Below are 11338 nucleotides of genomic sequence, written 5' to 3'. Positions count from 1 at the left end.
CTTGATTTACAAACTATTTGCCTCAAATGAACAAAGGCCCTGGTGACACATAGATGTTGGTGGCAAACTTCATAATTGAAGTCTGCTTCGCTAAGAATTGGCTGCTTAGATTCAATCAGTGATCCATGTTGTATAGGTTCTCGTCGTGAACTTTATTGCCGGAGGATAGTGTGGAATAGCAAGTACATTTAAGGAGATAACCTTTGCGTTGCTCATGTTGATTTTAATGACAATTCTCTAGAATGCTTCAGTGAACAAATCACAATGTCCTAGAATTTAACTTCAAAGCATGCACACACAGAAACATCATCCCCAGACTGCAACTTGAGGTTTGGGTGACCTGGGTTCTGGAGTAGAGGCAGGAATATGCCAGCCAGACCATAACCCCCAGCAGCCATTTGGGAAAGTCATAGGTGATCCTTCCCTTCAGAGTCTTTCCTGTACTAAACACTTATTCTTTGATTCCCTTGCTATATAAAAATCTATCTATCCCTTATCTCAAATGTTGAAAGTTGAGTTTTGAAAAACATCTATCTTCCAGTATCTTAAAGACTAAATGAGGTGACTGATATTAGGAGACCTTTGCTTTGCTCAAATCAATTTTAAATGTGATTCTCTACTATGCTTCAGTGAACATGTCAACAATGTCCAAGAATTTAACGTTGAAGAATGCACAAATAGAAACATTCACATGAAAAAAAAGCAGAAGGAGTTTCAGTTTAATATGCCATCCAAATACAACAATTATTTTAATTTCTCCCCCTTGTTTTCAAATGGAGAGGGTGGATAAAGCTCTGAATTTATCTTACAAAGAAACATAGAAACATAAAAAACATAGAAGCATAGAAACATAACAGGAGGAGGTCATTTGGCCCTTCAAGCCAGCTTAGCCATTCATTTTGATCATGGCTGATTATCCATAATCAATAACCCATGTCTACATTCTCCCCACATCCCTTGATTCCGCCAGCCCCCTATATATCTTTTATTGTCATTGCACGTCAGTGCAACGAGATTGTAGTATGCAGCTCCACTGATGTACAAGAAAGGTAAATAAATACAATACATAATAAACAAGCTGAATTGATTGACGTGACCATCTGAGGGAGACTGTCCAAAGGGGGTGGTGGGGGGGGCACTCATTAGGGCCGGTTTTCAGAGCCGCTATAGCTCTTGGGATGAAACTGTTCCTGAGTCTGGAGGTTCGGGGCGTAGAAGGCCTTGTAACGTCTGCCGGAGGGAAGTATTGAAACAGACCGTGGCAGGGGTGGTGATGAGTCCTTATGGATGCTGAGGGCCTTCCTGAGGGCACCGCGTGTGGTAGATGCCCTCCAAGTGCTGGTAGCTCTGTCCCGATATCCTCTGCGCTCTGTTGACGACGCGCTGAAAGAGCTCTCCTCTCCGCCTCCGTGCAGCTGAGATACCACACAGAGATGCCATACGTTAGTATGCTCGCTGTGGTGCAGCGGTAGAGTTAGAGCTCTATCTAACTATCTTTTAAATTAATCCAGTGAATTGGTCTCTACTGCCTTCTGTGGCAGAGAATTCCACAAATTCACAACTCTCTGGGTGAAAAGGTTTTTTCTCATTTCAGTTTTAAATGGCCTCCCCTTTATTCTTAGACTGTGGCCCCTGGTTCTGGGCTTCCCCAACATTGGGTTACATTTGTCCTGCATCTAACTTGCCTAGTTCTTTTCTAATTTTATACCTTGAAACATTATTCAGCTGTATCAATCGGTAAATTATAACCAGTTATGTACAATTGGAACATAATTTGAATGGTACAAGATGTTAATTCTGAGGTTGAATCAAATCTTCCTGGAATTGTTCTGTGCAATATATTTGCTTGTAAATTACTTGTACCCCTGATATTGCATTTGGAGATGCTGTTATCTACTGAAGACGGATGTGTTGCAACAAATAAAACTGGTCTATATGTCACCAAAGCTTCACTTCCTTGCAGTGGCAAATACTTTAGGAGTGAATGAGATGAAGGGTAAGTTCTGAAGGCCAAATTCTGAAAATTGAGAGAATTCAAGATAATGAGAATGAAAATCTCTCCAGGCAGATGGCAATTTTCTTTGATATCTGATATCCGATAGTATTGGAGTTTTTTTGTTGTTTTTGATGGATACCCAGTGTTTCTCAGTCTTAAGCGTTCAGCTCTGTATCATTTTTGATTGATGACAAAACAGTTGGCCACTGCAAAGTCAAGGTTGAAGTCTATACCACATAATTAAAGTCATGTTACAAAAAGGACATCACAAATGTTTTGTTTACTTTGGGACATTTCTGTAAAGTAGGATGAAACCCAACTGTGTTACAACATAAAGTATTACATTATTAGAATTCACTTTTGCAGGTTATGCGTCTGTCATTTTGATGTATTGAGAACTGAGTTGGGATATTATGTTGCAGCTGTCTGAGTCATTGGTAATGCCACATTTAGAGTACTGTGAAAAGCTCTGGTTGTCCTGTTATACGAAGCATATCATTAAACTGGAAAATATGCATAAAATAGGTATATTATCTCTGGAGCGAGGAGGCTGGAGGCATTACTTTATACAAGTTCATAAAACTATGAAGGGCATAGATAAGATAAACAGCCATAGTTCTTTGTCCCAGGCAGTGGAGTCTAAAACTAGAGGGGATAGAGGGGAAAGATTTAAATGGGGCCTGAGGAGTAACTTTTTCACAGAGAATGGTACACATATGGAGCAAGCTGCCAGAGAAAATGGTAAAGACGGGAACTATTACAATATTTAAAACATTACATTTCTCTTATCACATATTGGTTGTAATCTAATGGAGGTGTTGCATCTACTGTGGTTGCAGGGGAAGGTACCTGGGGAGGGGGGTGGTTTGGGTTGGAAGGGATGTGTTAACTCGGGAACCATTGTTCAAGATGTGGAACATTCAAGATGTGCAACATTTATTTGTTCTATATCTCTCTACATCACTGTCTATATCTCTTGTTTCCCTTTCCCTCAACTCTAGTCTGAGAAGGGTCTCGACCCGAAACGTCACCCATTCCTTCTCTCCAGAGATGCTGCCGGTCCTGCTGAGTTACTCCAGCATCTATCAAGTCACTTTTTTCTATTTCCATAGCACATATCAAGGAAATATAGATACTGGTTTACCAAAAAAAACACACACCAAGTGCTGTAAGGACATGGGTTAGGCAGTATCAGGTCTTGGAGCCCGACCTGATGAGTTACTCCAGCACTTTGTGTGTTTTTACTGGTCAACATATATTCATTTCAGATCCAATAATATTATTTTGGCGCAGTCCCCATTGAGTAGATTTATTGTACTCGCAACCTAATGTAATCAAATTTCTACTAAATGCTCATCACAGATCTGGAACAATGCCATAAGTTATGTTATTTCGAGCTGTTTACAATATCAATCTGTCAATCCAATCTAGACACAAAAAGTTGGAGTAACTAAGCGGGCAGCATCTCTAGAGTGAAGGAATGGGTGACATTTTGGATCAAGATCCTTCTTCAGACCCGAAACCTTCAATCCGATCTACCGAGATTGGAAATCTGCTGAGCTGCAACCCTGTTGGGAATATCGGTTTGCCATTCTCTTTGCTATTATCTACTGGAAATAGGCTTGTCAATGCTCTGAGATAAATTTATCCTAACAAATGAAAATCTAATTGACAGACTTGTTGGCAGATATTAGAAATATATATTCCACTGCTGTTGAACGAAGGATTTTGAACGGAAATTGTTTTCAACCTTTCGGACTATTTTTATTTTTACTTTTAATATAGAAACATAGAAACATAGAAACAAAGAAAATAGGTGCAGGAGGAGGCCATTCGGCCCTTCGAGCCAGCACCGCCATTCATTGTGATCATGACTGATCGTCCCCTATCAATAACCCGTGCCTGCCTTCTCCCCATATCCGTTGACTCCACTAGCCCCTAGAGCTCTATCTAACTCAAAAGAAGCAACAAGACACACAACTACATAAAAGTTAGCATAAACATCCACCACAGCAGATTCCCCACATTGCTCACTGTGATGGAAGGCAATAAAGTCATCACGCAATGCCACGCGCTAGGCGTATGCCGTCAAGACGCTGCGTACGCCGTCAAGATGCTGCATATTATGTCAAAACACTGCGTTCGACCGCAATGTACCTGCGTGCTGACAGGCCGTTGGCGTGCGAAGATTTCGGCCACTGCAAGAATTTCGGAGGCCCGCGCGATGTCGGGACCAACCCCGCACAACTCCGCGCTTCTAAGTGGGATCGGCCGCGCACGGCCATACGGTGCCCGTACGCCTCAAGCGACCACGAGGTCGCGTAATTTGTGAGCCAAGGTCGCGTAAGTGGGACTGGCCCTTAACTCCAGCATTTTGTGTCTATCTTCGGTGTAAACAAACATCTGCAGTTCATCCCTACACATGATTTGAAGATAAACTGGGTGTGAGTGTGGTGCAACAAAGGTTACAGAGAGATTTGATCAAAGTTTAAAATGAGTCAGCTCAGACTATTCGATCAAATTGTCCAGTGGTTTGCTGCAAATTATATATAATTACCACACTCTGAATCGCACCAGTCTACCTAACATAACCTTTTGATTTCTCTGACAGATGTCAGTGGTCATGTGGAATTAGCTTCATCATGCATTATGAGATAATGGAATTTGCACAATGATGGTTGATTGAGCTATTATTTCAGTCACAGAAATAATGCCAAAATGAGAGAGAAAGATATGTCTAACAACAGCTTTTATGGACTGTTTTTTCCCACTGATACATATAAGTGTGGCCAAGCTATATAATGTGACTGAATGATGGGCAATCTTATCCAGTGTTATTCAGTTTGAGTTTAGTTTATTGTCTCGTGTACTGAGATACAGTGAAAAGCTTTTGTTGTATGCTAACTAGTCAGCGGAAAGACAATACATGATTACAATCGAGCCATCCACAGTATATAAATACATGATGAAGTGAATAATGTGAATAACGTTTAGTGCAAGATAAAGTCCAGTAAAGACCGATCAAAGGGTCTCCTTTGAGGTAGATAGTAGCTCAGGACTGTTCTCTAGTTGTTGGTAGGATGGCCAGTTTCCTATAACAGCTTGGATAACAGCTTGGGTAAGTAAGTAAATTAGACTTCTGACCGACATCCACAATAAACCTACTGACTCCCATGGCTATCTGGACTACACTTCTTCCCACCCTGCTTCCTGTAAGGACTCCATCCCCTACTCCCAATTCCTCCGTCTACGCTGCATCTGCTCCCAGGATGAGCCGTTCCACACCAGGGCATCTGAAATGTCCTCATTCGTCAGGGAACGGAGATTCCCCTCCTCCACCATAGGCACCAGGGTCTCTTCCATACCCCGCAACACTGCACTCTCTCCCCATCCCCGCACTCGCAACAAGGGCAGAGTCCCCCTAGTCCTCACCTTTCACCCCACCAGCCGTCACATACAACAAGTAATCCTCCGTCAGTTTCGCCACCTCCAACGTGACCCCACCACTTGCCACATCTTCCCATCTCCCCTCATGTCTGCCTTCTGCAAAGACCGCTCCCTCCATAACTCCCTAGTCAATTCTTCCCTTCCCTTACCTCCCGTACCACCCCCTCCCCGGGCACTTTCCGTTGCAACCGAAAGAGATGCAACACCTGTCCCTTTACCTCCCCCCTCGATTCCATTCAAGGAACTAAGCAGTCATTCCAGGTGCGACAGAGGTTCACCTGCATCTCCACCAACCTCATCTACTGCATCCGCTGCTCTAGATGTCAGCTGATCTACATCGGTGAGACCAAGCGGAGGCTGGGCGATCGTTTCGCCGAACACCTCCGTTCGGTCCGCAAGAACCTACCTGACCTCCCGGTGGCTCAGCACTTCAACTCCCCCTCCCATTCCCCATCCGACCTCTCTGTCCTGGGTCTCCTCCATGGCCAGAGTGAGCAACACCGGAAATTGAAGGAACAGCACCTCATATTCCGCTTGGGGAGTCTGCATCCTGCGGGCATGAACATTAAATTCTCCCAATTGTGTTAGCCCTTGCTGTCTCCTCCCCTTCCTCAGCCCTCGGGCTCCTCCTCCTCCCTTTTCCTTTCTTCTCCCCTCCACCCCACATCAGTCTGAAGAAGGGTTTTGGCCTGAAATGTTGCCTATTTCCTTCGCTCCATAGATGCTGCTGCACCCGCTGAGTTTCTCCAGCATTTTTGTGTACCTTGGATAACAGCTCATTGCTCACTGTTGATACAACCCAAATAATCCTTCAACTTCAATCTCAACCATTTTCAGTTTTTAGTATTAGTTTAGAGATACAGGCCCTTCGAACCATCGAATCTGCATCGGCCAGCGATCAACGCAAAAGTTATTCTTGAGAGCAAGAAAATTATTGTTGTGGAATCAATATAAATGCTCTACTAGTACTTTAATATAACAACATATGCTCAGGATAAACTTAGCAGAAATAATGGGACATGGACAGGAAAGATTTGGAGGGATATTGGCTTAATGCAGGCAAATGGGATTAATTTAGATTGGGCATCCAGGCATAGGCAAGTTGGGCCGAAGTGCTTGTTTCCATGCTGTATAAATAAGCACTCGAGGATGCATACACTGAGCGCCAGATTACTTAGAAATATCGGCTGCCACAATGCAATAGAATACAATGAGGACTGGTTTTTTTTAGTTGTATCAACAGTGAACAATAATCCTTGGATAAGATTTGATCTGCCAGGGTTTGGTTTTAATAATACAATTTTCATGGAACATGATATTGGCTCAGTCAAAATGTAAAAACAAAGACCTGCAGATGCAGTTACTACACAAAAGGACACAATGTGCTGGAGTAACTCAGCAGGTCAGGCAGCATCCCTGGAGAACATGGATAGGTGATGTTTTGCGTCTGAACAAGGGTCTCGAACCACGTCACCTATCCACGCTCTCCAGGGATGCTGTCTGACCCGGCTGAGTTAATCCAACACTTTGCGTCCTTTAATGTAGTTGCCTCATTTTGATTAGTATGATGTTTCATAATGGCAGATAGTCCCAAAAAAAGGACGGGCTCATGAAAAGGACGGGCTCAAAAAGTATCCCTCAGCAACAATAATTTGTATTTACATGGCTACATTAGTGTTGTAAAATGTGATAGAACATTTAACAAGTGCGCTGTTAAACAACAATTGAGACTCAGCGGCATAACAAATTTAGGATTTTTCATTTTATCACAGGGTGTGGGCATTATTGGCAAAGATGAAATATATTGTTTTCCTCTAATTGTCCTTGAGTAGAATAATTTGATAGGACATTTCAGAACATAATTCTTAATTAGGAAGTAATCACATTGCCAGTCCAGGCAAGGGCAGCACTTCTGTTCCCTCATGGTGTAACGGGTGGATTTGTATGACAATCTGGTAGCCATTTTTTAGAATTTCTTCTTTTTTTAAAATAATTTAATTTAAATTCCATCTGTCAATGTGGGATTTTGTGTACATGCAGCTGGCTGGTCGATAACATAGCCATAATACCGTCAAAGCAAAAATGTTTAAAAACATTTCCTTTTTCGAGGATGTTGCTAAGACTAGAGGGTCTGAGCTATAGGTAGTGGTTGAGTACACTGGGACTCTATTCCTTGGAGCGCAGGAGGATGAGAGGTGATTTTATAGAGGTGTATAAGATTATGAGAGGAATAGATTAAGGGTTATGGGAGAAGTCAGGAGAATGGGATTGAGAGGGAAGGTTAGATCAGCCATTATTGAATGGACTCAATGGTGCAAATAGCTTACGTCTGTTCATAAGACTGATGAACTGATGAATTTATGAATGTTCCAGACATAAGAGGCTGTACACAGCATTGAAAAGATATGATTCCATGTCTGAAATTTATGATTTGCTAAATGCAAGAATCAGTTTCTTCATTTGTTGGGCAGTTGCAAAGTAATTAAACGTCATACAATCATCAATGAATATCCCAACTTCTGTCCTTATGATGGATGGAAGGCCATTGATGAAGTAGGTGAAAATGGCTTCAGACACCACATGTGTGGATGGGTTTACTGAGGAACTCTTGCAATGAGTGAGCAACAATATAACCGTCTACCTTTGTGCAAGGTATGACTCTAACGTCACAATGCTTTCCCTTTGATGCCCATTGACTTTCGTTTTAACAAGGTACCTTGATGTCTCACTTTGTCATATGCTGTCTTCATGTCAAGAGCAGTCACTCTCGCCTCATTGAAAATTAAATGACTTTCAGAAGGGTTGATAGTCAAGCTTTTTCCCCAGGGTAGAAATGTCAAAAACTAGAGGGAATAAGTTTGAGGTGTGAGGGGCACAGTTTAAAGGAGATATGCAGGGCAAGTTTTTTTACGCAGAGAGTGGTGGGTATTTGGAATGCTCTACTGGAGTGGTGGTGAAAGCAAATAAGAAAGCGGTGTTTAAGAGACTTTCGGATAGGCACATGGATATCAAAGGGATGGGGGGATATGGAGCATGAAGCAGAGATTATTTTAACCTGGCATCATGTTTGGCATGGATATTGTGGGCAGAAGGGCCTTTTCATGTGTTGGAAAGTTTTATGCTCCATATGTTCTGAAAAAATAGGGATATATCTTTTTGTCTCTTGAGCATTGAACTTACTGAGATATTTTAAATTATCAACTGTGCTGGTGGGCCAGAAGAAGAGAAATGCTTCTACTTTGGGGTAGAGCATGGAAACGTTATCAGCTGAGAATTCAACAGGGAATTCAGAAGAAATCTGTTGACCCAAATATGGGGAGATTGTTGAATGAACCTCATAGTGAGTGCTTGAAGCAAATACAGTAAACCCTTGTTTAACTGACCTCTTTACAGAGGATTTCAGTTATAGCGGACCTACCGACAGTTCCCCTTTCACCCCTGGCTCACACTGCCTCCCCTGGCCACTTTCAAGCCACTCCTGTCACCGTCACCACCGTCACCACAGCCGACCCTTACCAGCACTCCAGCCACCTGTGGGCTGTGATCATTGACTCCACCGATCCTCACCTCTCCTCCAGCCGCCAGCAAGCCAAGGACATTAACTCACCTGGATTTCAGGCCCAGTTCCAGGCCGAAATCCAGGTCCAGAAGGGTTTTGATCTCAATTGCCACTATCCATGTTCGCCCGAGATGCTGACTGACTGCTGAGTTACTTCAGTGCTTTGTGTCCTTTTAGTGTATTAACCAGCAACTGCAGTTGTTTGTTTCTACGACTTATACAATGTTAGTACCTTACATTGTTATAGCGGACGGTGGGCAATAATGGGCACCATTGTACCTCCGATGGTCCGTTATAACTAGGGTTTACTGTATGTGGACTTACAGCGGAGGATGCATAAGCATTGACGGTGAAGGAAAGGACAGTTACATTTTGATATTGAAAGATCCGAGTGGAGCATAGTCCCATCAAGCTGAATGGCCGCCTATTCTTGTGTCTTACAGTAAATCCAATCTAATCTGTTGTGGAGTTTTATGAGTAGATGTTTGGTTTTATGCAATTACAATATTACCTTATAACACATTTGCAAGGCAAGGAACTGCCTAGTAGAGAAACAATTGCCAGATGCAGCTCATATCTTGGAGCAGATCCATGGTTAGAAAAAAAATAAAATGTAAAATCAATATTGCAAAGAACAGTGAGTACTTAACACAAAATGTATTGTTGTCATCTGATAATTTGTGCTGAATTAACACTGACATGCCACTAGTGTGAATTTCTTTGAAATATATCACTCCCTGCATGGTATCAACATGGGAGGAGGAGAAAGGTAGATACTGCCGGGGTTGAAATAGAACAGATATTGAAGATGTTTATTTTTAAATGTTTTGCACAAAAGAAAAAAAATCTTTATAAGGTATCAGGAACTGGAACATGACTATATTAGAGATAGACACTTAACTCAGCGAGTTTACAAGTTCAAATATCACAAGTTATAGGAGTAGTATTAGGCCATTTGGCCCATCAAGTCTACTCCGCTGATCTCTGCCACCTAATCTAATTTTCCTGCCCTCCCCATAACCCTTGACACCCGTTCTAATGAAGAAATTGTCTATCTTTGCCTTAAAAATATCCACTGTGTTGGCCTCCACAGCCTCGGTGGCAATGAGTTCCACAGATTGCCAAGACCCTTCTTCAGACTCAGAGTCAGGGGAGAGGGAGACCAGAGATATGGAAGACATCACCCATTCTTTTTCATCAGAGATGATGCCTGACCCGCTAAGTTACTCCAGCATTTTACCGTTTGTCTGTCTTCGGTGTAATGTAGCATCTGCTGTTCCTTCTTAGAAATTACTATACTAGGATTGACAATGGAAGCTCAAGTTCAAGTTCGTTCAAGTTCATTCAAGTTCACATTTATTGCCACATGCACCAATTCAGGTACAGTGGAATTTGACTTACCATGCAGCAATACAATCAAAAAGAGCACAATACATGATAGAATACAACATGAACATCCACCACAGTGGAATCAACATTCTTCACTGTGGTGGAAGGCAATAACGTTCAGTCAGCCCTCCTCTTTTGTTCATCCGTGATCGGGGTCATGAACCCTCTGCAGTCGCCGCTACGGATGGCCCGATGCACATGCCCTCTCATCGGGATGATCGAATCTCCGACGTCGGGATGGACAGACACTCCGCGGCTTGGAATTGGCCGCTTCCTACTGGAGTCCACGGCTTCATGATGTTATAGGCTGCAGGTAACCGCAGGTAACGCCCCCCCCCCCCCTCCCCCGGAAGGGGCGTCACCTTCATCGTGGTGATTGACAGGCGAGAGGACCAATCAGCTGATCTCAAGGTTTTTTAAATCCTCAGGGCTGACTCAGCGGAGGAGGACTGTGAGTAAGATGGCCAAAAATCAAAGCGATACAGGGTAGCGTTTTTTCTAAAATCAATATACAGCGCAGACAGGATGAGGTCAATATGAGACTTTTAATTATATACTGTCAGTTTATATTAATAAAAAATGTTTTCAGATGAACAACACTTCTGAATAATGATGGTGCTTCCACAAAATGCAAATGGCATTTATTTGCTGCCGTAACACAACAATGGGAATTAAAGTGGAAGTACCATGAAATATTGCAGACAAGAACCTCAAGACATTCAGCTTTTTTTTACACTGCTTTATTTTTGCATGTGTAAATATACAAATATTGGACAATTTCTGCGATGTATCTTTTCCCTTCATTAATTAAGAATAAGGAGTAAGCCATTTAGAACGGAGATGAGGAAACACTTTTTCTCACAGAGAGTGGTGAGTCTGTGGAATTCTCTGCCTCAGAGGGCCGTGGAGGCAGGTTCTCTAGATGCTTTCAAGAGAGAGCTAGATAG

General features: G+C 42.5%; 1 long non-coding RNA gene across 1 annotated transcript; it reads left to right on the top strand.

The window, feature by feature from the left end:
• Positions 1-3958: 3958 nt before the first annotated feature.
• LOC116984441 lies at positions 3959-10616 on the top strand. Its single transcript, XR_004415023.1, has 3 exons — positions 3959-3986; positions 5120-5122; positions 10444-10616. It is a non-coding gene; the product is annotated as an uncharacterized LOC116984441 (long non-coding RNA).
• The last annotated feature ends 722 nt before the right edge of the window (positions 10617-11338 follow it).

This window comes from Amblyraja radiata, chromosome 2 (assembly GCF_010909765.2).
Source record: "Amblyraja radiata isolate CabotCenter1 chromosome 2, sAmbRad1.1.pri, whole genome shotgun sequence".
In the NCBI taxonomy this organism is placed as follows: domain Eukaryota; kingdom Metazoa; phylum Chordata; class Chondrichthyes; order Rajiformes; family Rajidae; genus Amblyraja; species Amblyraja radiata.
Note: the sequence above shows the minus strand (reverse complement) of the source record. Positions and strands in the feature narration are given on the sequence as shown.